We start from the raw sequence: 27,844 nt of genomic DNA, 5'->3' as shown, positions 1-27,844 counted from the left end.
AGTCCCCTCCACACACCCCCCCCCCGCCCCTGTGGCTGTGATTTGACCTTAGCTAGAAATAGTTTTTGTAGACATAATTAAGGATCTTGGATGAGATCATCCTGGATTTTGTGTGGACTCTATGTCCAATGAATGGTGCCACATCAGAGAAAAGAGATGTGATACTGACTCAAATCAAGGCTCTCCAGGAGCCACCAGAAGCTGGAGGATGCAAGGAAAGATTGTCCCCTAGAGCCCTCCGAGGGAACGCAGCCCTGCCAGCGCTTTGATTTCAGACTGCTGGCCTCCAGGGCTGTGAGACAGTACATTTCTCCTGTTTCAAGCTGCCAAGCCTGTGGCAATTTGTTGTATCAGTCCTAGGAAACTAAGGCAGGGTCCTGGTTTTGTTCCCAGCTGCCTCCCACGTTCTAGCACGATGCCAGGCAGAGCGGGCACTCAGCACCCACGTGTGAATGACCAAATGGATGTCCTTCCCCATAGACGGTGACAGCAATGGGAGACAAAGGGGGACTGGCATGGTGTGCCCCATCCTCAGCTCTAGAGCCATGACCCTGGAAACCAGGTTGGAGTCCCAGCCTGTGAAAGATCCGCTGGAACCTGCATTTCCCCATCCTCTCATTTGCCCCCCATCCTCTCATTTGCCCCCCATCCTCTCATTTGCCCCCCATCCTCTCATTTGCCCCCCATCCTCTCATTTGCCCCCCATCCTCTCATTTGCACCCCATCCTCTCATTTGCACCCCATCCTCTCATTTGCACCCCATCCTCTCATTTGCAAGATGAAGGGGAACGTCTGGGTCCCAGTGTGGGCGTGAGAATTATATGGAATAGAAGCTGCGTGCATGTCTGCTTCCTTCCCCCACCCCTCACTGCCTCTAAAATAGGGAAACACCCATCCTATCTGCCTTGGAGAATCATCTTTATAGCATTTTTTTCTTACCAAACTCTAATGATATGGGAAATATCCATGCTATATGATTAAGTGGGAAAAAAGCTGGTTACAAAATTGCATGTGCATTAGCTATGCTTGTAACAAGTGGGCATGAAAGTACAGCCATTACCAGAAAGAAAATCTTACTCAAGTGCCCAGAGCCCAGCATCTAAATTTGTTCTTTGCTTTTCCCATTGACTATTATCTCCGTCTGTGCAGCGTCCCGCTGGCGTGGGCACCGGGGAGCCCTCTCACCTCCTCTCCCTCCTCCTCATATTCCATTGTCCCGTCTGTCTGCCCAGCTCTTTTATTTCCTCCTGTAATGCTTTATAAATTTCTCCATAAAAACCAGGCAGGTCCTTTGCTGGGTTTATTCCTAGGTCCCTGTCAGGTTGGCTGGCTGTTTTGAAAGGAGTCTTTTTTCTATTACAGTTTTGTTTGTTTTAGAGGAGCCTTCTTTGGGCCACAGCTGAAATGTTAGCTCCTCCTTTCAGCAGTCTCTGACCCCCCCTCCCCCCCCCCCCCCCCCCCCTCGCTCCAGGCGCCAGGAATGTCTCCTTCACGGCTCTCACAGTTTTCATTTTGTTCATTTAGTTTCTTTATTTCTGCACATTTTACTAACGCAAACTGTTCATTCGTGGCTGTCCTCTCTAGAGGACAGGGAGGTTTAGGAGAAAAGGGACAGGGTCTGTCTTATCACAACTGTGACCCCAGGATTTAGCACAGTGCCTGGCACCTGGGGGTACACGTAAGTGTGTGTTGAATGAGGACATAATTCTATTATTATTCCCATCCTACCTAATAATAGAGTAATATGCAAATTGACCGTACCTTTGCTACACCCACAAGCCACGCCCACCAGCCACACCCACCAGGAAACCATCCTGCTGGAGGCTTTTCCAGCCTTGGGCACCAGGAGATCCGTCACCGGGACACAACTGGCGGTCGGCTCCTGCGATCCGTCACCGGGACGCTGGGGTGCGGCCGAGCCCAAGGCCGGGAAAGATAGGCAGACCAGCAGTAGGGGTGATCAGGTAGGCAGACAGACCCTCACTGGGCTGGCCCCGCCCCCAAGCAAGCTGTTAGGGGCAATCAGGCAGGCAGGCAGAGTGGATAGGAGTGATCAGGTAGGCAGACCAGTGGTTAGGGGTGATCAGGCAGGTAGGCAGAGCGGTTAGGGGCAATCAGGTAGGCAGACAGCCCCTTGTATGGCTGGCCCCACCCCCCAGCAAAGAAAGAGGGAGGCCCAGGCCAGCCAAGCTATTGCACCCCAGCCTGTCGCCTGCAGAGGGAGGCCACTGATGGCAGGGGAAGGGAGGCAATGCTGCACAGATGGCAAGCAGTGGCAGCGGTGGGGGTGGGGCCAGCTTCCTGCAGACCTGGGAAGGAAAGATCCGATAGGCCCTGATCTCAGGCCAGGTCTAGGGACCCTACCCGAGGGGTCCCGGATTGTGAGAGGGTGGTTGGGCTGAGGGACGCCCCCGAGTGCATGAATCTTCATGCACTGGGCCTCTAGTTTTACAGATAAGAAAACCGAGGCTCAGGGACAATGATTAACTTGCCCGTGGCCAGGAAATACCAGAGCTAAAATTTAACCTAAAACATCTGGCTTCAGAGCCCACACCCCTATTCACTGTGCTAAATGGCTTTCCAAATACTTACCCACACACCCTCCATCCAACAGTCTTTTCACCCATCCTCCTATCCACCGCCTACCTACCCTCCCACTCTATCCACTCAATCCCCGTGCAGCCCCCACTTATCCTCTACCCTCACATCCACCTTCATTCCCAACCGTCACCCATTTTCCTACCTGTTCTTACAGGTACCCACAAATCCATCCATCACTTACCCACTCTTTCGTGCACTACCTACCCCTCCCGCCCCCATCCATCCAACAACCATTTGCTAAGCATCTTCTATGCTAAGTGCTGATGTTTACAGATGAATGATACTTAGTCTGCGACATCAAAGGGCTCGCTCTTTTGTGCAGGAAACTGGGAGATGAACCGGGGCGTACCCTGGTAAGGAGGAGCGAGCCCAGGATGCTATGGGGCATGGGGAGAGGATCTAGGACCTAGTCTCAGGAGGTCCGGGAAGAGTCCCTGAGGATTTGGAGGCTTGGGTGGGTCAGAATGATCCAGGTGGAGGAGATGAGAAATGGCCTTCCAAGCAGAAGGAGCCGCCTGGGCAAAGGCACGGCCCCGCTACTTTCCAACTTGAATGGGACAGGAAGGGGAATGACCCCCTTATTTCTGATGGATTCTGGGGGACAGTAGCCATCAAGCCATAGGGGATGGGGACAGGCCCAGGCAGGGGCTGGCCAGAACAGGGGTTTTGACCAGCATTTAAGCTGAGACTCAGGGCAACTCTCTGGAACAGAAATCCCGTGTCCAGAGTTTCTTTAAGACCCATTTGCTGTGTGGCTTCCCCCCGGCGCCATTCTGCATTTGCTATTCTGTGCACTTCCCTACGTATTTGCAAGTTCTGATTGAACACACACTGGCTGGGGCACAGTGAACCCAAATAATTGTGTGTCTGTCAACGGAACATGTTAATTGGAGAGTCGTAGAGTCCGCGGGACGGGTCACCAGGGAGAAGCCAATTACTCCGTGTACCTATTTGAAAGGCGCCGTTCCTGGAATCCTGGCTGGCATTAGAACACTCTGCACTGGTCCATGTTATTGATTTTCCTCCTGCCTCAGTGGATGGGCTCGTTAATTGACAATTACCTTTTTTCCCTGTGTTGGGGGAATTGACAACAACGACCTGAAGTGTTCAAGTTTCATTTGAGCTGAGCTAAGCCTGTACCTGTTTAACCTCTAACAGGTCCCAACAGGCAGCCGTGGTGGACGGCACGCACGGGGCTCCCCGCTAGTCGGTTTCGCCAGCTGGTGCGGATCGCCTCAACCTGTGGGACACGTGAAATCCAAGACCCGGCCTGGTGACCTGACCCTTGTTTCTGTGCGAACTGCCAACTCGTAGGCAGGTGTGTGCTGGCTCGGAGCAGGCTGAGCAGCAGGAAAGGGGTCAGGGATGGCAGGGGCTGCCCACAAGCCCCTGGGCGCCACGTGTTCTGCTGGGAACCCCATGTCCAGCCGCCAGGAGGAAATTGCTCTTTTAGCCTCTGCAGCTGTCTGATGGTTCCCGAACGTCCGCCTCTCCTAAGCTGCCCGGCCAGATCAGTTGTCCCAGGCTGACCTGAGGGGCCCAGGAACACTGACAAGGTTTGCCTGGATGAGAGAACACCCCATTACCCACTGCCTGAGGGACAGGGACATCGGCATGGGGTCAGGAGCTGCCCTGCCTGGAGGGCCACACCCCAGAGCCCAACTCTTACAAAACCTTCCCCAGAGCTTTGTCCTGGGAGGTGGCTGCCGGGGTCTCGCCACCATCGCGGGGACTGGTGCCCATTTTTAATAGCTAAAGATTTTAAATTCAAATTCAGCAAAGAGGCACAGCCCCCCACCACGCCTGGCATCCTCCTCCTGGGCAGCCACCCCTAGACATGCAAGTTTTGTCGTCACACCGCCGCATGGAACACGGCCGCATCACCAACCAGTCCGGCAGGCACGCGCCGCAGACTGACTTGCTTTGTTGCACTGGTTTCCAATTATTTTTTAAGCGGTTTATCTGTTTCTTCCAATGAAATCTGAGGCGGAAACCCAATTGATATGTGAGAGGAACAAACACCTCTAGTCTGTAACAGGCACCGGAATGAACCCGTGTGTGACTAGCCCCCATCTCTCCCGTCCCATGCTTCTTGCTTTCTAGACAGCTCTTCAAGCGCTGGGCTCCGGGCGTGCATTCTCTGTAGCCGCTGAGAGGAAGAGGCGTTTTAAAGGCCCCAAACCTGCTCGCTCCCAACTCCCCGCTTCCCAAACCCCTAGAGCCCCAGAGCACAATAAGGAAGTTACTATTGGGTGGTGAGATGTGTTCACATCCCGGCCCAGCACTCACTAGCTAGTGACCAACGTCATGTCACCTCCCCTCTCTGAGTCTCCGTTTAGTCACCCGCCAAACAAGGAAAGCATCGCGTTCACTTACCCCTGTGCAGGGCCAGGGCAGCTGGATCTGGGGTGTGAAAGCAAACCCGAAGAACTAGCCTGCCCTGGGGATTGGGAAATAACTGTGTGGAGTTTTGTGTCCTTTTTGTTTTTAGGGTTACAGGTGGCAGAAGCAGACCTTCCATTAACGGCTGAGGTGGCCCCGGAAAACCCGCACTGCTTATGCTTTGCTTGAGGGGAAAAAGGAAAAAAGACTAGTGTTTTCCTTCGCCGCTCCACGGAGCAGAACCGGTCTGTGCTCTGTTCTGAACATCTGGTTCTCGGCCTGAAGCCACTCTGAGTTTTCCAGGCGTTCCTGTTCTGGCTTTGCCCGCGAAACCTGTTTCTGCAGCCGCAGCTCAGGGGACCCTCGGGGACTTTGCTGGGATTCAGAGCAGGATGGGGCATCCGACTACCACCAGCAGCAGTTTGGGGTTCTGCCCAAGTGTCCCCCTCCCCTGGATGCCCTTCCATGACACTAGCCTTCCAGGGGAGGTGACAGTGAGGAGGCCAAGGGCCTAAACTGTGCAGAGGGGCCGTGGAGGAATGGACGTCCCTCTGGCAGGAGTCCTGGGACACCTTCAGGGCCCTGGTTCAAGGCTCTTCCCACTCCCAGTGGAGGGGGCTGGGAGAGGCTCCCACAGGACAGGCCTAGAAACGGGGACAGGGACACCAGTGGGGCCAAATGAAAACCACCTGCTTTGACATTCGGCGGAGAAGACCCCAGCAGGGAACCGGTGACTGCCAGCTCTCCTGTCACCAGGCCCAGCACTAGGCTCCTTCTCAATGGCAGCTCGTTAGAGCCTCAGCCGACTCTGTAAGGCAAAGGCGATTGTCCCCTTCTGTAGATGGGAACACTGAGGCTGCGAGAACTTAAGTGACTCACCTAAGACCCACAGCTAACGATGGTGGTGGGACCAGAATGGCTGGAGGAGCCTATTGTTTGGTGAAGTGGGGGGAGCATTGGGAAAGGGGCTCCCTAGGGGCCGGGCCAGGTCTTGGAATTCATGAGTCCCACGGGTCAAGGCGATCTTCCCAGGTTGGCTCAGCTGACTGGCTGGGGGCACCGTCCATGCCGCCACCACAGCTTACCGAGGGCCTCCTGGCGCCTGCTGTGGGCTGGCCCCGGGAGGCAGAGCTGAGTCAGAGCAGGCCCAGGCCTCAGGAAGGGCTCCGTCCACAGACTAACGGGGGCCACGGGAGTGAGCGGACGGCAGTGTGGACGGTGCTTTCATGGAGATGCATGTGGAAGGCTGAGGGGGTCGGAGCCCAGCCATGAGAAATGGGGCTGGGGGAGAGGAGGGCTGGGGCTGTGGCAGCAAAGCTCCAGCCACGGAATCGCTGAGCACACGGGCGTTATTGCTTGTGTCTCTCCCTCCCCCCCCCCCCCCCCCCCCCCGCCCCGCTGCTGTCCTGCTAGATGGAGGTTTCCCGTTGCCTCTGCTTCTTTCAGCTCTGACCTGGATGTTCTCCTTCACGCCACCACCCTGACTCTAGATGCCCGGGGCCCCTCCTCCTGGGTGGGGGAAGTTTACAAGTGTCCTAGACTATTGGATTCGGAGATGCCCATTCAGGGTGCGCTGGAGGAGGAGGGCTAGGCAGTTTCCGGTGCCACTCCAGACTGGGTATGTGGTCAGCGACCTCTGACCCCATCTCCGTTGGTCCACAGGGACAGTCATGAGAAGAAAAACTCAGTGCTCCTGTGGCTTCCCGGAGGCCCCTGACGCTGGGGACAGGCCTGCAGCAGCAGGGGCTCAAAGTCTCCATTCCCAGCTCCTGGTCACCCTCACCTGGAAGGCGGAGCCTCCCTCTGTAAGGACGTGTCCTGCAGCCGTTAAGAGCCAGGGCTCTGGGGCCAGCCTGCTGGGTTCGAGCCCCAGCTCTGAACTGGTGATTTGGCTTCAGACAAGTGACCTAACCCCTGCCTCGGTTTCCTCATCTGTAAAATGGGGGTACAAATGGGACCTACCTTACAGGCTTGTTGAGAGAATTAGGTGTCAAAGCGCATGTTTTTCTGGAGCGCCACACTGTCCTCTGGCTGATCAAAGTCACAGATACTGTACTCGTGGAATTTCCAGTGTAGGTGGGAGTGATGGTGTGAATCAGGCAGGCGACGATCACTGGAAAGTAGGGGCGCAGGACACAGGTGAGGTAATCAATCAGAGGGGAAAGCAGGCCCATTTGAACCCTAAATTCTAGGATGGAGAAGATGCAAAAGGAGAAAAGAGTGGTAGGTCTAGCGCCCAACCCAGCATCAGGCAAATAGGGGAGGCTTGGGCAGGAAGGGAGGAGCAAGGAGGTGCTCCCGGAGGAGGGACCAGGCTGGGCAGGAGCACGGAGGCAGGAAAGTGTGGGTGCTCCAGGGAAGAGCACAGGCGTGGTGGGTGCTGAGAGCGCGTCCTCGAAGGGGGTTATGCAGGGCCCAGTACGTCCGTGGCTATCGGGGCCAGGCATATGCATGCAGGGGCTCACATAGATGACCCCGTGCACCCCCCACATGACCCTGTGAGTCCTGTTATTATCTACACTTTGCAGATGAGGAAACTAAGCAAGCTCAGAGAGTGGAGCTCCTCGTCCAAGGTCACTCGGTAAGTGGTAGCTCTGGGCGTCACCGCGTCTGTCTGTCTGCAGAGCTGGTGACCTTCCCATGCCCCACACTGTCACCCAGGCAACGGGAAAAGAGGCAAGGAGAATGAAGGGGAAGCTGGTTGGGGGCCAGGAGGGGACTTGGAGGGCTCCGGAAGGACATTCCGGCTCCATCCTGCTTAGGGCAGGCCAGCCACCAACAGACCTCACGTGTGTGGAGTGTCCACAAAGCCTCACTGCCAGCCCAGAAACCCGCCTCTCGGCCCCGGGCTTTCTGCTCCTCGTTCTCCGCTCTGAGACTTCGCCAGGGGCCGAATTCTACGTGGCTGCTCCATTAGCTCCCCCTGCGCCCACCTGCTGGGGGAACGCTTCCATGTCCCCATTTCCTCATTTGCAAGCCCCCTGCCAGCAGGTCCAGTACCGGCCTGTTGGTTGAATACAATCAAGGCTTGACCCGTATTCCAAACGGTCCCTTTCTCTTCCTTGTTGGGCCCACAGTCTGTTAGAGTGGGGTTCTCCGCCCCCGTGCCAAGGAGAGTGAACTGGGGAGCTTTAAAAACTCCTGACGGCCTGGCCTCTGGTCTGTGTGAAGGCCCGGCGGTGAAGTGTTGTCAAAGCTCTGCTTTGCAGAACCCGCTGGAACAGTCTGGACCCTGTAAGCTCAGCCTGGCTGTTCTTTTTTCCCTCTCACATCAGCGTAAGCCACCCTGTTAAAGCCCACAAAACACAAATCAAATGGCTCCTGCTGGCCAGAGGGACGGGTCTTTGGCAAACAGAGCTGAGCCTTGCGGACTCGGGTCCCGCGGCGAGTTCTGCGTCTGCCAGGTCAGCTGCTGCGACTCCAGAGCCCCCCTGTGCTGGCACTGCCCCCGCCCCCTCTCCCCCATGGTGTCCAGAGCCCCACTGAGACTTTTATTGTCCATTTCATATTGTTGAACAGGAGCCTTGGACACTTGCGGTCATGATTTAGAAATAGTAAATTACTCTGAGCATTAAGGGCTATGTTTTCGGTTGGAAGATGGGTTAATTGCAGCTCTTTATCTTTAATTTTGAGATTTAAGCCGCTTTCCCATTTAGCTCTAATTGGTAGTGTTCCGACAGCCCTCCCTGACCTCGGGAGCCTTTGATATGGGTTAGCAGTCCTTTTATGGAAGCCCCTTTCTCTTTAGCCCTGCACATTTAATAGATTTGTATTTCCTCAGTCATCTTTCCTTCTGTGGAGATATTTCAAAATCCCACCATGTGTCCGCGGGGAATAAATGCCTCCTCTCCAGCAAATGTTTTTTTACAGCGATCCGCAAAAGAGAATTAATTGCCCCCATTCACACACACCTCTTACTCACTGTGTTCCATTTTCATACAGAGGTTTCTAATCCTTTCTTCTGTAGCCTGCCTGGGTTTTGTCTGTAAATGCTCCTGCTCTGAAAGCAATGTTTCTGGAATGGACCTTAAGAGAGCCTATACTCCAATCACTCTAGATAATAATATCAGCACGATAATACTTTATATGTAAGGGGGGAGCACTCATTGTGGGCAGGGCTGGGGGAGGTAATGAGCCCCTCGTCCCTGGAGGTATTCAAGCACAGTTTGGGAGCAGCTTGTCAGGCATATTTTAGAGACAAATATATAGCATAAGAACTGAGAGGTTTAGAGTCAGAAAGACTTGGGTTTAAATCTCTGCCACTTGCCTGTCCCATGGCCTTGGGTTGCTTATGAGCAATTTTTTAGCCTCTGTTTCCTAGTCTATAAAACAGAGTTAATAACAATACTTACCACATAAAGTTACAGTAAAACTGAGTGAAATAATATCTGGTCCTTAGTAGTTGCTTAATACATGTGGGTTGCTATTATTAAATACTAGAGGCCTGGTGCACAAATTCGTGCACGGGTGGGATCCCTCAGCCTGGCCGGCAATCAGGCTGATAGGGCCAGCCAGCCGGGCGGGGGGAGGGACTGTGGGAAGTTGGCCGGCTATGGGAGATTGGCTGTGGGAGCGCACCGACCACCAGGGGGCAGCTCCTGCATTGAGCATCTGTCCCCTGGTGGTCAGTGCATGTCATAGCTCCAGGCTGGTCATCCAGTCATCCAGTCGTCTGGTTGTTAGGCTTTTATATATATAGATTATAAATGGCAGCTGGGCTTTAGAAATGGGGGAGGGATAGGAGTAGGAAAGAAATCAACACAAAGACCTTTTGATCATCTTCAATCCCCAGACCTCAGTAGCCCACTGGAGTTTACAAGGGCTTTCACATCTGTAATCTCAGTTTACGCTCACAACAGCTGCACAGCACAACAGTCCTACTCTCACAACAGCCCTTCACTGGGACTAAACCGCAGGGTGGCAGCACGGAGGCTGAGAAAGGTGACGTGACAGCCGTGAAGTCACACAGCACAGGGTTAGAGCGAGGACTCCAAATTGACACACACCCCTCTTTTTCTGCTGCTTCCAGGAAACCAGTGCTGCGGGCTGTTCCATTATCATTCTGCTTTATTATAAAGATATTTCTTAATATTCCAGAACCTTCCTTAGCTGGGCGGGGGTGTTTCTGGTCTGCCCAGATCCTCATTCTGAGGGTGGTGCTTGCCAATTCAAATGCAGGCCTTGGAGCTGTTTCTTTATTCCCAAGTCCGCAGGGCAATCAAGCCTTCTGATGATGATAATAATAATAATAATACGTAATGCTGGGTACTCATAATGCACTTGTTTCGTGTGGCACTCTTAGAATTTTAATTTGATACAAGGAACATTATTACCCCATATTCATTACACCGCATGTTAACCTCTTTTAAAAACCCTTTTTCCGGCAATAATAGAAGACAATTTTGCATGAGGAAAGTCATTTGGGGAAGAAGATCTGCTCAATGGGTTTTCCCTGGCATCATAATGGCCTGGGCTGAGCCCACCATCTCCTCTCCCGGCTCCCGGCTCCCTTGTCACAGTTTAACAATAACATAAAGGACAGGAGGCATTTATCTGGGCTCAGGACGCATCTGCAGGAGGGGCTGACCCACCAGCTCTGACCATGGCTCAGCCCTGTGTCGTCAGCCTGTTGCCCCAGTGTTCAACTGCAGACTTTTTAAGGTTTATACTCATCAGAGATTCAATCGGAGGAAAGATCAGGGCTGGAGGTGAGTGGGGAGATCCGACTCTCCTTAATGAATTACACGCGGCAAGAGTTGGCTGGGAAAGCTCGAACGTGGATCGAACTGTGTTACCCGCAGGAACCAGACCCCCATCTGCAGACACTGAAATCCACTAACTCCTCCCCCTCTCCTGCCTCCCCACATACACCTTTTATTTTAACTCCTCACCCCAAAGGAGACAAGTCTATAGCTCTAATCTGGCCCTCACTCCGGGGGCTGACCTCTGGCCAAACCAGCTGTCCCGCTGTCTTCAGGCAGTGCCCCAAGCGCTCCTCGGGGTGAGGGGTCCCACCTGTCTCTAAACTGGGCAGCTTGACTTTCGTTTTTCCTTTCATTTTTTATTAAATTTATTGGGGTGGCCTTGGTTAATATGATCGTATAGGTTTCAGGTGTGAGTTTCTATGTTACAAGATCTGTACATTGTTCTGTGTGCCCACCACCAAAGTCAAATCTCCCATCACCATATGTTGGGCCCCCTTCACCCTCTTTCCTCTGGCGACCACCACACTGCTCTTTGTGCCCATGTGTTTCGGTTTTCTATCCCACATATGAGTGAAATCATATGGCTCTTATCTTTTTCTGACGGACCAATTTCACTTAGCATAATATTCTCCAGGTCCATCCATGTTGTTGCAAATGGCGCTATTTCATCCTGTCTGTGGCTGAGTAGTATTTTACTGTGTATACATTGTGTGCCACATCTTCTTTATCCAGTCCTCTATCGAGGGGCACTTTGGTTGTTTCCATGTCTTGGCCATCTTGAATAATGCTGCAATGAACATAGGGGTGCATATAACTCTGCAAATACCTATTTTCCAGTTTTTAGGTATATGCCCAGGGGAGGGATTGCTGGGTATATTTTTTGAGGAATCGCCAGACTGTTTTCCATAGTGGTTGTACCTAACTTTTGTTTTTCAAATTGAATCCACACATAGTTTCTCATGAAGAAGAAAGGCTGAGCCCTGCACCCTGACCCCGCCCTCCCCGCTCCTTTCACAGATCAGGAAACCAAAATCCAGAGAAGCCAGGGTCTTGTTCCAGGCATGCGGCTGAGTTGGAACCAGAAACCAGTTCTAAGGCACACTGTCTCAATTGCCTTAGCCCTGAGACAGTACCAACACCATAACAACATCCTTCTGCTGATTTGGGGAGAGTGCTACCGTGTAACGTGTCCTTACACTGTACCAGGACCTTCAACAGTACACATCCTCTCACGAAATCCTAACAACAGCTTTCTGTCCCTATTCTGTGGATGAGGTCAGACAGGGGGTAAGGTGGGGTAGGGGGTGGAGCAGGGCTGGAACCCAGGCCTCCCAGGGTTCCACAGCCTCTGCCCTTCAGCCCTGCATTTTACTGCCAGAACCAACCGCCTGCAGCCTCCATTTACTTCTCCGCAAAACTAAATGCCTCATTCCTGCCCACGCTAATTTACACCCCACGTTCTAGTCAAAGGAATGTAAAACTTCTTGGAAACATCAAAAGAACTCTAAAAATGCACGACTAATGCATTATAAGATGTGGACAAATTATTTGGTTTGAGGCCTTTTTTTAATATATATTTTTATTGATTTCAGAGAGGAAGGGAGATGGAGATGGAAACTTCAATGATAAGAGAGAATCATTGATTGGCTGCCTCCTGCACGCCCCACACAGGAGATAGAGCCCACAACCCAGGCATGTGCCCTGACTGGGAATCAAACCAGGACCTCCCGGTTCATAGGTTAATGCTCAACCACTGAGCCACGCCAGCAGAGCCTTTTTTTTTTTTTTATGCTGTGCAAAGTCTGCCAGGGAAAAAGGGTCTTTTCACCAACAATGTATAAGGCATTATGGATTGGAGACACTATTGATTCAAAACTTTTTTCCTGGAAGATTTTCTGGGCTCAGCACTGGGTGCTGGAGTCCTTTGGGGACTGCCCAGAGATAAAGCAGCAATGACCGCCCAGTGAGGATCGTGCCGGTGGAGGGATGCTCTGGAGGCCTACCAGGGGGCCTCAGGGCCTGACCCGGTGTGCAGGCCAAGAGGGCAGGCTCTGGTCTAGATGGCTTTGGATTCAAATCCTGGCTCTTCACTTACTAGCTGTGTGTCCTTGGGCAGTTCTCTTGACCTCTCTGTGCCTGAGTTTTGTCTTCTGTAAGATGAGAATTACACGAGACAATAATTGAGCCCTACCTCAAAGGATTGCTTATAAATATTTTATGAGCCAGAGACTCTTTGGAAAGCTGATGAAGCCTATAGACTCTTTCTGGGAATATTGTGTTTCAATGCATACAATAAAAATACATAGGAATGCAAAATGTACTAATTATACTAAAAATAGCATCAAAATATTAAATGCACAAATTTATAATTTCTCAATGTATGTGCTTTTTTATTAAGGCCTTAAATAATAAGATCTGGCAGCAGGTGTAATAAGCACCATAATTTCAAAGTGGTGATAGGCATAAATGGTCTTTTAAGGCATCTGCAATTATGTGATGTGATAGGAATTTATCTGTTCTTTTTAATGGTGACATACAACGGAAGGAAAAGCTCGATTTCAGTTAATATCAGTGAACACAGATGTCATCTTTCCCTTTTAAGTTCTCTGGCCCTCTGAATTCTATCCAGAGGACCCACTGAGACCCATGGACCCAGGTGGCCAAGTCCCGCCCCAGGGAAACCCTCTGATGAAGGCAGGACACGTCGCAGAGGGGCCCTCAGGAGTTCTGGGGTGCTACTGGGAAGTGGGGAGTGCTGTGAGGTCTGAGCAGCTCCACAGCATGGTGTCCTGGAATCGAGTTACACTGGTTGAAGATTGCTTGACATTCCAGGACTAAGATTGGGCAGTTTGTAAAACGCCTGCACCTGGACCATCCACCACCTGGACCACCCTCCACTTGTAATAACGCGTGTGTTGGTGAAGGGTGGGCTCTGCCGAAATTCGAATCTCCACTCCACTATCCACCCAGTGTCACCTTGGAAGAGATTATTACCTTCCCTGTGTCTCGGTTTCCTCATCTATAAGATGCAAATCATAGTCCTGGCCTCTTAGACTACTGTCACAATTCACAGGGAGGAACATCCAAGGTTTCTTTCTGTAAATGCCATCAGGTTGGTAAGCCAGAATAGCCACTTGCAGGCCATACAGCCTGGAGGTTCAGAGCACAGGCTGTGGGCCAAACTGCTCGAGTCTGAATCCCAGCCCTGCCACTAGCCCCAGGTATATCTGTGTGTGTCACTCAACTCTCTGGGCCTCAGTTTCTTCCTTTGTCGAATGAGAAAAATAATAGCATCAATCTCACCGTGTGATCACCAAGACTAAATGAATTCATTAATGTATGTATGTTAAACACTAAGCACAGTCCCTGGTGCATGTTACACGCTCCCGTTAGCTCCAATGTTCTGGGGATTGATAGTTTTTGCCCAGTGAGTGAACCTAGCAGCCACCCAGCACCCACACTTTATTTCCCAACCTGCCATAATTGTCACTAAGGGTCGATGAAAGCAGGTAGCACAGCTATTTATTTTATGGAACAAGTTATCTGTTAGAGTAGTGGTCATGGATCTAAGACTGAGAGATGGTTTTGGGAGCAGTGGAAGGACCAGGTCTCCTGTGCCTGTCATAAGCCACCCAGGTTACATGATTTCATCCTCACAGTGGTCTCCCCAGAGAGGCACCATTATCCCCATTTTACTGATGAACAAATGGAGGTTCGAGGAGATTGGCTCAGGTTTGCAGAACCACTGCGTGACAGGGCTGGGATTTAAACCCAAGTCTGTCCTACCACCAGGAGCCTCAGCCAGAGGGTGGGTCTGCCCATCTTCGGTCAGCTTTCTTGTCCCCCACATCTCTGGTCCAACTAGGCCAACGGAGCCAGGACGCTTGCTCTGTGCAAATGAGGAACGTGCGTTTACCTCCTGGGTACTGAGCAAGGCTTTCTGCTTGATGCCTCGGTTTTTAATGCACAACGACCTGCTGGAACAGCAGGCCTCTCCTCCCTCCTGGGCTGTGCAGTCCTCATTAGTGAGGGACATCAGACAGGAGTGCAGCCGCTACCGGGTATTGTACCCCAGGGCTGCCATCATGGCATTGGCTCACGTGTCCCAAGGCTGCATCACCGGGACAAAAGTCTGATCGCTGGTTTTCTTCCACTCCTCTTCTGGGGCAATTGGGGGTGAGAGAGAAGGGTCCTAGGAAAATGAAGGGTGCCCCCGGGTTTTGCAAAGCCCAGGCAATTCACTCATTCATTCACCAAATGAATGTACAGAGCACCCCTGTGCGCTGGGCCCCGGAGATAAAAGGACAAAGGAGACGCATCTCCAGGACGCGGGAACGCCCACGTTGGGAGAGACCCACATGCGCATGTCCCTGTGATCTGGGACACAGTTGAGGGGCTGCAAAGGGCTATGGAAACATAAAGGAGGGAGTGGCTGGTTCTCCTTGGGGTGAGGGATGGCCAGTAGAATCTGGTGCAGTGACCCTGTGGGAGTTCCAGAGCCCAGCCCTTCAGAGGTGCACAGCCCAGCTGGTGTGGTGTGATGGCTGAGCACGGACCTATGAACCAGGGGTCATGGTTCGATTCCCAGTCAGGTCACATACCTAGGTTGCGGGCTTGGTCCCCAGTGGGGGATGTGCAGGAGGCAGCCGATCAATTAATCCTCTCATCATTGGTGTTTCTGTCTCTCTCTCTCTCTCCCTTCCTCTCTAAAATCAATAAAAATATTTTTTTTTTAAAAAAGAGAGAGAGAGGTGTACGGCCTCTAGTTGAGATCCCCCGCTGCCCTGAGACTCCATGTTAGGGAGCCTGGGTCAGGCTCCTTGAGAATGAGCAACCACACGGGGAGAGAGACGCCACTGCCCGGCCACCTTAGCCCACTCCCCCGAATCACCAGACAGACTGAGCCTATCCTGAACCTTTGTCCCAAACTGCCATTTGAATGCAGCCACACCAGAGTGACTCCAGATGACCCCTGGGGGGAAGCAGCTGCACCCAGCCCAGACTGCAGAATCATGAGCCAATCAATGGCTGTCACTGTTCTAAGTCACTACGTTTTTGGGTGGCTTGTCATATAGCAATTGTTACTGAAACAGTTGCCATTTGGAACAAGTCTACGACTGAATTTAGCTCAATGATCTGAACTCCTCCCAGCCCAGTTATTCTGGAAACATCCCTCCATGTGGAGGGCCAGCGTGTGTAGGCCGGACCAGAATTCCGGGACCCATCACGTAGCAACCGCGGGGACAGCTGGGTTCTCCTTTGGAAGCTGGAAGCAAACAGCCTCCCTCCTTGGTTGATCCATTTGTCTTACTGCCATTTCTCTTTCCTTTCTCCTTCCATCACTGACCGTGGAGGCAGCTGCCAGGATAAACTAGGGCAGGCCGCACAGCCAGGAAACACCAACTGCCTGGATGTCTTTGTTTCTGTCTGGATAACACCGTTTTCCTTTTATTCCTGTAGAATCTTCGCCGTGGGGACAGTGTCTCTGGGGAGTGGAGACTGTCTCAAAGATACCAGGTGAGCCCTTAATGCATGCCAGGCACTTTACGTATATTATCGTGACTACTGATGTATATTATTGATGCATTCCCCCTGTGTGCCAGAGACGTTTGCTTATATACATTACCTCTAATCCTCACTGAGTCACCCGGCTACAGGATGGGGGCCATTACCCCATTCCACGCAGGGGAAGTCTGAGGCCCAGAGAGGCCAAGTGACTCGTTGATAGGTAGCAAAGCTGCACTTGGGACCCAGGTGGCCCAGCTGCAGAGCTGGAGCTGTTGCCATGCCACATGCTGTTACCTTTCCAAAAAAAGAAAAACCTGGCAGCTAAGAGTCCGGGCGATGGGAATATTGCCCGGGTCTGATGGGACAGGCAATAAATAAGTGGTCTGCATTGCAAGAGATGACTCTTTTCACTGAATTGAGTACCAGAGGGCCCCGGCTCTGCCCTGGAGTGTCCAGCGGCAACAGAGACTGTGGTGGAAGCTGCGTCTCTCCACTTCTCACCCCCAACCCCGACTCTCACACAAGCATTTCGGGAGGGGCTCCTGCACTGCTCTCGTCTTGAGCACCACCCGTGGCAGGAAGGATCTGGAAGGAGTGTGTCAGAGGGCAGCCCACCTTGGACAAGCCTGAGCTAAAACCCTGCCTCCCAGGTCTGGGAGAGGACCCAGGGCTCTCTACACAGCTGTGGCTGCAGGGACCGGGCTCACCACCTGGGCACGTCACTGCCTCGGGCTGAGTCATGCAGCAAGCAGACCAGGTCCAGGCTCCGGACACCAACAAAGGAGGGGACACATACAAAATACATTTTATGTTGAAAAATATAGACCTCAAGGGGGAACATCAGAGCTTTGTTCTTTACAGATTCTTTTTATACTGTTACTTGGAATTTTAATGAGACAAGTGGCACCATTATCATCTCAGCATGGGGCCTTTATACTGGACCTGTTTCCCCATCCACAAACAAAACTGTGCTTACTGTGTTTTCACCCCCGGCTGGGTATCAGAGCCACCTGGGGAGCTGGGGTCCATCCCAATTTTGGGACCTTTGCCCCAGTGACTTGCCCCACCTTGTCATATTGTATGATGTCATCTGTAATTGAAAAGTAAATATATATATATATATATATATATATATATATATATATATATATATTAAAAAGTCTTCAACTCAAATTGTATTTTGGAGGCAAGTCTCCTTTCATCTCTAATACTTTTTGCCCTTGTATTTAGTTGCTATGTTGTTTGATACATGCAAGTTTACTACTACAATATTTTCTCTGTAAATTATATCCTATATCATTACATGATGCACTTCTTTGGACTGATTTGTGCTTTTAGTCTTCAGTTCCACTTTGTCTGCGATGACCATCATCTCACCTTCTTGCTTGCTTGCCTTGTTTGTTTGGTTTTGCATTTGCCCAGTATCATGTGCTCCCCTCCATTCCCATGACTTAAGTTGCTCTCAGCCTCTGCTTCTTTTTATAGGTCTGCTTCTCTTTTAATGAGGCATTTGAACCTTCTGCTCTTCGACCTTGAGGTATTTGCTTATTTATGGGTTCTGCTGCCTTATAACCTCGGCACCCCCTCATCTCTCAGAATGTCCACCTCCGGACTCTGCGTCTGTGTCATTTACATCATGCGCCAAACCCCCACGTGTGTCCGGGGTGGGTGTTAAAGACACGATCCTCTGGCCCCTCTCCTTGGAGCTTCGGTTCTCACGGGCAGGGCTCAGGAACCTGTATTTCAGCCATCATCCCACGTGATTCTCATGACCCAGCAACTGGGGGGCTGTGCCGCTCCTGAGTCACTCCCCTTCCACCGGATGGGGAAAAGCCTGCCTGGCAGCGAATCAGACTGGCAGGGGATCTGAGCAACCCTAGGAGCAAAGAAGGCTGATCCCACCATGTTGGATTGTTTCAATCCGTTCCACTACTCAGTGACTTATCGCCGAAGGTGGCAGCTGTGTCTTTCTGAATAAAATCCATACATGCACAGATTTTCTTTTACCCAGCGCCCTCCCGTCGCTGCTTAAGAGTTGTTTTGTTTTTAAAACTGTAATATTGGCTTTTTTTTTTTTTCTATTTTGGGGTGGGAGGCAATAAGATTTTGTTTGCTAAAGAAACGGAGGGGAATGATTCCGGTTCTCTTTCATTGAAATGCTCTCGTATGCAAACAACAGAAAAATTAAACCTCGGATGCGCATCTGCAGAGCCGAGGGTAATGACCCCAGCTTGCGACGGAAGGCGATGATCCGTTCCATTGTCTGAAGCTGTGAGCATCTGTCATGCGTGGAAGGTTCGTGCAGGAGCTGCCAGAGCTGTGAGAGGGGCTCGCCTCCCTCCACCCCTGCGTCCCCTCTTCCTTCAGTGTGTGCTCCAATTCCTCCCGCCAGGGAAAGAGGGGAGAGGCCAAAGGTGGGTAGAGTGGAGGCAGTCGGGCATGTCTGCAGGATGGCCCCAGCGCTGGGGCACAAGCCACTATTCCATTTCTTTGGATCTTAAGAAGTCCTTGCAGACTCCAGGCCCTCGCCCCCACTCCTGTGGGCATGGCCTGCTCAGCATCTCTTCAGGAGGCTGAGCGTGTGTGGAGTCCCCTCCACCACCTCGAAAGAGAGGGCACTGCGGCCCTCAGATCTGGTGGTGATGCTTGGAGAGCGTAGAGCTTGGCTCTGTGAGAGCACAGGGAGCCAGTGTGCGGTGAGGAAGCGGGCGGTCGCCGCCCCCAGGATTTGCTCCATCAGCATCAGCAACCCCTCTCTCTCATCTAGATCAGGGGTTGACGAACTTATGTCACATTTTATAAGAACACAGTTATGCCGTTAGTCTTTGCATTGTCTGTGACTACTTTCCGGCCAGTCAGGGTCATCCACGTGTCAGGCATTTGGGTGCCTACACACACTTTAAGTTCTCTGTACTAAAAAAAAGTGGACAAAAAAATCCCTGTGGTGGAATATTTTTCTTAAGGCAGAATTTCTGCCTGCAGAGTGTGGGCCTGGGCTTAGTTGAGTTGTGACACCAGAGACCGTATGGCTCTCAAAACCCCAAATATTTACCACCTGGCTCTTTGCGGAAAAGGTTTGTCAACCCCTGGCTTCGACTACAGTGTTAACCCTGAGTTGTGGGGCAAAAAGAGAGGGGCCCCTGAGCAAAAGAAAGCCTGTGCCAGACACACAGAGGAGAGAAACGCCTGTGGTCACCCAAGAATATCTGATGCAAAGGCCCTAGGCGACCAGGCACCTGCATTTCTCACTCACCACATCTTACACCTTCTCTTCATTCCTCACCAGGCTCCTCCCCTCTGGCCATCACTCCACTCCTCAAACACAACACCTTGTTCCTGCCTCAGGGTCTTGGCACTTGCTCTTTCCTCTCCTTGGAACACTCTTTCCTCAGATATTCACACACGTGGCACTTTCTTGTCTCTCAGAGCTCTGTTCAAAAGATTCCACCCCAAAGAGGCCTCCCCAAAAGCTAGGCCTATCCTCAGACCGCCCTCACAATTACAGCTCCCTAAATGCTTTTGTTTGTTTGTTTGTTGTTTTTGTCCCCCACTAGTAGATCAAAAGTTTTCAAGTTGCAAGAGTTCAAGACTTAGTTTATATCTCTACTCTTTATTCCTCTCTGAATGATAAGAAAAAAATGGGGGGAGGGGCCGTGGAGATATCAATATCAGTCACCTCTATGTCACTATCTGTAGAAGAGGGCCCGGCACATATTACACTTAATAAATTATTGAATGAATGAATGAATGAATGAAACACATCCTAGGACTGTGGCTTGGGCTTCAGCATCAGGTCCCCTACATTAAAATCCCAGCCATACACTTGCTGTGTGACCTTGAGCAACTTACTTGACCACTCAGTACCTTGGTCTCTTCATCTATAGAATGAGAATCCTCTCCTTACCTATTTCATGGGATTGTAGGGAGGATTAAATGAGATACTGCATAGAAAGATGCTAAATTCCTGTCAACTATTAAGTCTGAGTTATGGAATAGGTTAAATAAGTTGATACGTTTGCCTCAAACACAGTAAACACTCAACAAATGGTGGGACTGTCGTTTCTTTTACCCCCAAGATCAAGGCTGTGGAGAGAGTTTCAGTTCTGGGCAAGGCACTAGTCAGCTGTGTGACCTTGGACAAGGCAGTTAACCCCCCTGCACCTCCACTCCTGCTCTGAACGATGAAATGGTCCTTCCTTCTCGCAGAGCTGCTGTGAAGCCAAACGAAGTCATGTGTGGCCGAGCCCTGGAAGGTGCAGCCCACTGCCCACAGCCCTTGTTGAGGACCCGCTGAGGGCAGAGGGCTATGCTCAGGGAGCAGGCTCCAGAGGCCAGCAGGCGACCTGTCAGCCGTGTGGCCTTAGCCAGCCAGCTTCCACTGGGCTGAGCCTCAGTCTCCTCATTAAAAAAACGGAGGCAATGATAGTCACTTCAGAGTGTTACTGTGATGATTGGATGTCACAGTATGGTTTCCTGCACAAGATGACACTCATTCCACTGCAGACAGTGTTTTTTTCTGCCTTGCAGGACCTGATGTAAGCAAAATGTACCACATTTTGAACTCAAGTGCAAATACCAATCAGATATGTCTATCCTTATCTGGTGTGCCACAAAGATTTAAAGCTCTGGTCTAGAGGGGATGTGAACTAAATCCGTTTGCTCACTGTCAGCCCAAACCTCCGTTTTACAGCCGATTTGCTTCATGACCTTGGCCAAGTCACACCCTCTCGGGGCCTGGTTTTCCCTCTCTCTCTGGGAAGAGATCCCGCTACTTGGCCACTGTGATGATTAGCTTTATGTTCTACTTGGCTGGGCCAAAGTGCACAGAGATGCGGTCCAACATTACTCGGGATGGTTCTGGGAGGGTGTTTCTGGGTGAGATTAACATTTAAATCGGTGGAACTGAGTGAAGCTGATTGCCCTCCATAATAACGTGGACGGGGCAGTCAGATGAGGACTCGAATAGAACGCAAATCTGACTTCGCCCAGAGCAGACGGCCTTCAGACTTGAACTGCAGCATAGCGTCTCTGGGTCTCCAGTCTGCTGGCCCACCCTGCAGAATTCGGACTTGTCAGCCTCCATAAAAAAATAAAAAAATCTCTTGCTCTGGCCATTTGGCTCAGTAGATAGAGGTTCGAATCTGGTCAAAGGCACATACCTTGGTTACTGGTTTGATCCCCAGTCCCAGTCGGGGCATGTGTGGGAGGCAACCAATTGATGTGGCTCTCTCACATTGATGTTTCTCTCTCTGTGTGTTCTCCCTCTTCCTTCTACTCTCTCTAAAAATCAATGGAAAAATATCCTCGGGTGAGGGTTAACAACAACAACAAAAAATTTCTCTCTATGTATATCCTATATAATAAAAGCCCAATATGCAAATTGTCCCCTCACCTGGGAGTCAATCACTGGGTATGACATGCACTGACCAGCAGGGGGCAGTGCAGAATGTGGCAGGTGCCGCAATGCCGCACTGGCAGCAGGCGGCAGTGGAGGTGTTGCGGCCCCGATGGGCCTGGCGAGAGCAGGACCTTGGCAGGATGGTGGAGCAGGTGAGCGAGTTGCACCAGGCCAAGATGGGTGTGAACAGAGGCCCAATCACCCCGCAGATGGCGACCAGCAGCAGTGGGGGGCAGGGCCACGGCTCCCAGGCACTGGGGGAGTCGAGCGGGGGCGGGGGCCTCAGCTCTGACCAATTACCCCACAGATGGTCACCAGCTGCCGGCAGGCCCTGATCGCCCGATTGGAGCCATGCCCCAGGCTGGGATGGGGAACTGGGGATGGGTAGTGGTGACCAAACTCCAACAGTGTCCGGGCAGGGGGCTGCAACATCTCGCTGGCTACCTGGGGGCAGGGGTGATGGGGACGGAGGTGTGGTGAGAATGTGGGTTGTTCGCAGAGCTCACTCTCACTCCCCCTGTTACCCCCCCCCCGGATGTCAGGCAAGCCCACGAGGAGCCCGCCCTGCACCAGTGCAGCCTCTTCTGGGTGAGCTGGGCCCCAGCCACTGGGACCACAGGTCTGCGAGGCCAGCTGGGAGAGAGTGTGCTGCCCACCCAGCTTCCAAGTGGTGCTGCCGAGAGGCCCAGAGGCCCATGCTGTGCCTCAGCCCGTGGTGTCCAGCCGTGCTCACCACATTTCCACGTGGGGACTCGGGCACCATGACTCAGGTGGAGGTGGGCGAGTGGGGGACCAGGGGCCCAGGTGCTGCCAAGGGCCCAGGGGTCAGCTGGGACCTGCCCTTCCACACCAGACGCTCGTGCTTCGATCACTGGCCAGGCCTAGGGACCACACCTGTGCACAAACTTTGTGCACTGGGCCTCTAGTGTATTTATATATGTATATATGTATGTATACACTTTCTATATACAGTCTACATATGTATGTGTGTGCTTGTGCATGTATGTGTGTGTTCTATTGATCCTGTTTCTTTGGCCAACCCTGACCAACTCACCCACTCTCCCCCAGAGCCCCAGAAAAGCCAGGAAGGAGCCACGTACCTCCACGTGCTGACAGACCCAGGTGTCCAGTGAGCCATCACCCCGAATACACCAGCCCCTGTGTCTCAGGATCTAGGACCCAGAGCTTGTAAAGTCCTCTTCAGCTTCAGGCAAGGGGCACTACAGTGCGGGGGGCGGGGGGAGGTAGACACCCCCTTCCTCAGCCTCCTGGAGCCTGGAGGGGCCTGCGGTGCCACCAGGAGCAAGGAGTAGGGGTCACCAGGCTGCGGCTGACCTCGTCCTTCTGAGGGCGGCCTCACCGCACTGCACAGACCGGCTACAGAGCAGGGATTTCTTCTCTCGCCGCTCTGTGGGCCAGCAGGGCAGCCAGGTGCTGGCAGGTTGGCTTCTTCCAGAGGCTCTGAGGGAACCATGCTCCCCGGCTCTGTCCCAGCTTCCGGCGGTGGCAGGCGATCCTTTGCTTGTAAACACATCACTCCAATCTCTGCCCGTGTCTTCCCATGGCGTTCTCCCTGCCCGCGTCTCTCCCCCACTTCTTAGAAGGACGCCAGTTAGATTGCATTAAGGGTCCACCCTAAACCAGTGTGGCCTCATCTTAACTAATTACATCTACTAAGGCCCTATTTCCAAAAAAGCCCACATTCTGAGGTTCTGGGTTGGCATGAATGTTAAGGGGACACTGTTTAACCCAATACACCTGTGTTGGCAGTTTGGGGGCAATTTAAGCCCAGGGCAAATGGAGAGCAATCCTTCACTGTCGACAGCTCCATTTATCCCGCTCCTTCCCAGGCTGGCCTGGGGACCGCCAGCTTTTTACAATGCAGCCCGCACTGCCGTGTGGCCCGAGGAGACCACAGTCGGTGGGAGCCTGTGCCTCGGCAACAGTCCCCTCTTCTGGTGTGCACTAGATTTTATTTTATGTTTCTTTGTAAAATTACATGAGTAATCCAACTCCAATCAATAACATTTGCAAATATGGCCATTAAAACAAGGCCACCAGAAAGACCCAGATGTCAGGGGTAGAAACGCCCAGCTGGGTGGATGCAGGCCTTCAGCAAGCCCACCAACCCGCCTGCCGCTGACCTGGGCTTTCAAAGAGGAGGCAGAGGAACTAATGGGATGTTCCCAGTGGAAAGTGCAGAGTGGAGAGGTGGGCCTGGATAATAGGAAACGTTAAGATAAGACACCTCCAGGGCTGGAAAAGGAGCATTTAAGACTCCACCTCCTCTTGTCCTGTCCAGCAGGGCCTGACTGCCTAGCTCAGATCCTCTGGAGTCCGAAGGGGAGGGGAGGGGAGGGAAAGGGAGGGGAGCTGGAGGGGAGCTGGAGGGGAGAGCTGGGCTTCAGTGAGCTTCACTTGCCAATAGCCAGTCCCTTGACACTGTTTCTGGAGGATGGGTCTGCCCTCCAGCTCCCAGAGGGCTGCACTGTAAGGGCTAGGAGTTTACACCCTTCCTGGGCTGCGGTAACTGGTGGAAACTGATGACAAATGGGTCTGGGTGTGAAAGCCCCAGCCTCCCTGCCTCAGGGTGTAACCTGCACCCCCGAGCTCCCCTGTGATGCCAGCTGAAGCCACTCTCCATGGACATCGGGACCTCACCTGCTTACTTGCCTGTTTCTCGGGGAGCACTTTCTTGGTAAATTCCTCAAGTCAGGGCTGCCTCGGGGACCTGGCTAGTACACGGTCCTCTGAAAGGTCATTTGAACCCCACCATGCAGGCCAGGCAGACCTTTTGTATCAGTGACTGTGGCAGCCACCTCTGGAGTGTGACCAAGGGCCCCATAACCTCTTCCATATTTCCTCTGCCAGCCCGAAATCCCTCCATCTGAGATTCGTTCCCTTGTAACAGGACCCTCAGTCCCCTTAAGTGGAGTTGTTCCTGGGAGATCAGCTTCATGGCTGGCGCTTATCCTGCTCCTTGGAGCGGGGTTTCCCGGGAAATCAGGAGCCTTTTGCTGCTGCAGCTGCCGTGGCGGCCCCGTCGGCTGGGTTCGTCTGCTGGAGTCCAGCCTGGACACAATTCCGAAGGCAGAAAACAGAGCCTCGGCCAAGGCCTGGCTCAGACAGCGGTGCCCTTCTCCCCAGCCCCCAACTCCTTCCCCGCCCCACCCCAGGGCTTATCTCAGCTTTGTGGAGGCTAATCCACTCAGGTTTAAAATAATGGTGATGATGATAATGAAAATGATGATAAGGTGTTATTATTTTAAGGGTGTTATTGTTCCGGAGGAGGTTTTATTTTAAACGAGATTTCTGGAACATCAGAGGTAAAGGGATTAAGAAAGGGAAGAAAAAAAAAAACCCTCATAGATTCAGACCACAGTATGGTGATTAACAGAGGGAAGGGGGTAGGGGGGAGGTTGAAGAGGGTAAAGGGGGGATAAATGGTGACGGAAGGAGACTTGACTTAGGATGGTGAACCCACAATACAATATACAGATGATGTATTATAGAATTGTACACCTGAAACCTATATACTTTTAAAATTTTTTATCTTTATTGAAAGTATTATAGATGCCCCCCCTTCTTTCCCCATTGAACCCCTCCACCCCTCTCCCACACCTCCCCAGGCCTTCATCGCACTATTGTCTGTGCCCATGGTTATGCATATTTGCATATAAGTTCGCTGGTTAATCTCTTCTTCCCCCCACCCTCGTGAAGCCTATATACTTTTATTAACCAGTGTCACCCCCAATAAATTCAATTAAAAGAAAAAATAAAACAAAACAAAAAGAAATGACCATGTGACTCTAGGGGACACTTGGATGGTGGGATTTAGCACTGTGATCCCCGGTGAGAGCAGTTTGAATCTGCCCTGTACCCTTCAGTTGCAGTCATGCCACTCAAGGCTGTACTTTTGCACGGCCTTTGCACAGATTAGGAAAAGAAGCCACACTCTGCGTGGATGGATTAGCAAATGCCTCCTCCTGAGTGCAGACACATCTCTGAGGGTACACACAGCTCAGGGTAACCCAAACACCCCACTTCCTGCTGCCAACTGCACAGACTGTCCAGCCAAACCAGGCAGCCCCTAGCACCCTGACTAGTAATAGTAGTGGCCCACACATAGCTTACTGTGTCACCACTGTGCTAAACACATTGCTTGCATGATCTTATTTAACTTCCCATCAGTCCTATGAGGCAAGTGCAATTGGCACCACCCCCATTTTACAGATGAGGAAGCTGACGCTTCAAGAAGTTGTTATACAATAAATAGTGGACGGCCCAGGGCTTGAGCTCCTGTAATCGGGTGCCACCAGCAATGCCCGCTCTGGGAATTTAAGAAGGGAAAAGAGCAGCAAAGGGCAGCAAATCAAATAAACAGAGAGGAGGAAGCATCTTGGCTTCTGGGGGCTGTCCAATGAGGCAGTCCGGGCCTGTGGACAGAGCACTGGCCTGGGAGTCCAGAGGCCCAGGTTAGACTTTGCAGTCTGCCTTAGTTCTGGCTGTGTGTCCCTGCAACTCACTCAACGGTCTGGGCCTCAACAGCCTCATTGGTGAGAATAAGGGTGGAGGTGGCAGATTTCCAAAAATCCTCCTAGGCTCTCGAGGACTGCCATTCCCACAGCCACCCCTAGGAGAGGCTGCAGAGGGGCACTGAGTGGGCCACTGGGTTACCCAGTGCGATGGATGTGAGGAGGGCATAGCAGGGCAGGGCAGGGCAGGGCAGGGCAGGGCAGGGCAGGGCCCCTGGTCCTCTCAGCCCAGCCGGGGCTCTGCGCTCCCAACCTTTCTCGTGGCCGTTTCCATCCTGACTCTGGTCTACAGCTGCGTCCTGAGTAGATGCAGCAGAGCCATTTATCAAAGGCACACAATTAAGGCCACAGTTGGCAAGATCTATTCCAGGAGTGGAGCCGAGCCTGGGGGCTAGGAAGGGAGGGAGGAGGCAGGAGGAGGGCGGGGAGGGAGGAGACAGGAGGAGGCGTGAGCTCTGGGCTGCACTGAGGCCGACCAAGGAAGGGCAGGAAGAGCATCTCAGTGTGAAACTCGCGCTGCACTGACTGTGGTTGGCCCTGCGCTCCTTAAGGTGCAGACCCTGTGAGCGTGTTAGCCCATCCTACAGATGGGGCCCACGATGCACAGAGAGACTGCATCACCCGACCAAAGTCCGCAGTGAGGGCCGGGCTGGCATTAAACCCAGGTGGTCTAGTTTAGGGGATGCCCCTTGTCAACCATGCAGGGGCAACAGGACATTAAAATAGAAATTCTGACTGAGCGTCAGCCTGGGAGACACTGAGACTATGTCAGACATCAGAGAGAATAAGGCCAATGGCTGTAGGAAGATTTTATAAAGGAAAATTTTGAGAACTGTTCCCTTAGTCACGGGTAAAAGGAGGAGAGAGAGGGAAGTTCCTGGAGATTTATTAGGAGGCTGATGACACTGGTTAAAAGGTACCTGGCACTCTTCCGGGGCCACCCTGACCTCTCCTTGATCCTTTCCCAGAGCTGGCCTGTCCAGGCTGCAGGCCTCTCCTTCCCATCACGGGCTAGAGGTGACCTTTCCCTCAAGGCCCCCTGTTTGCCTCCTCAATCGAGGCCACGCTTGTCCCAGGAACAGGGTGCATGGGGCTGGAAAGGACAAATCCAGGGCACATGATGGATGCTGTGGTGTTGCCCAAATCCCCCTTCAAGGACCACGACTTATCACCCAGCTGCCAGGAGAATGCCTCACCCAAACATTCCCCACCTGTGCCCAGTGATGGTCCCTGCAGGGACCCGAAGGCCCATTCCCCACCCCTCAACACCAGACACATCTGTGAAGGGCCATCCCAGCTTCAAAGCTCCCTGGGGGGTTGGCAGAAGCCTCCATTGTGACCGCATCGAAGCTCGAAGCTCGAATCTCGACTCCTGCCTCTACTTAATCCTGCTCCCTTGCAGGGGTTGCTCCTGAGAGCTCTCCCCACAAGCCCCCTGCATGCAGGTTGCCAGCTCAGAGTCTGTTTCCCGGAATCTGAACCCAGATAGTGCTTACATGTGTGTTAGTGGGAACACATGTGATTGCATATGAATGTGGGTGTGTGAGCATATGTGAGGGCTGTTTGAACACGTGTGAGCTGGATTGTGTGTGTGTGCATACGAGTGTGCACGCCTATGGCAAGTGTGTTCCTGCAGCTCTGCAGAGCCTGCAGGAGATGTTTGGGGCTGCGGGAGGTCCATCTGCCCAGTTCCAGAGCTTCTCCTTTCCCCTCAC

General features: G+C 52.3%; 1 long non-coding RNA gene across 1 annotated transcript; it reads left to right on the top strand.

Annotated features, from left to right (window-relative positions):
• Positions 1–1,810: 1,810 nt before the first annotated feature.
• Positions 1,811–17,965, top strand: LOC129151254 (uncharacterized). The gene is made up of 4 exons (XR_008557986.1): positions 1,811–1,964; positions 7,512–7,564; positions 16,047–16,205; positions 17,682–17,965. It is a non-coding gene; the product is annotated as an uncharacterized LOC129151254 (long non-coding RNA).
• Positions 17,966–27,844: the final 9,879 nt, after the last annotated feature.

Source organism: Eptesicus fuscus, chromosome 13 (genome assembly GCF_027574615.1).
Source record: "Eptesicus fuscus isolate TK198812 chromosome 13, DD_ASM_mEF_20220401, whole genome shotgun sequence".
In the NCBI taxonomy this organism is placed as follows: domain Eukaryota; kingdom Metazoa; phylum Chordata; class Mammalia; order Chiroptera; family Vespertilionidae; genus Eptesicus; species Eptesicus fuscus.
The sequence above is the reverse complement of the archived record's forward strand: the minus strand, read 5'-3'. Positions and strand labels throughout refer to the sequence as shown.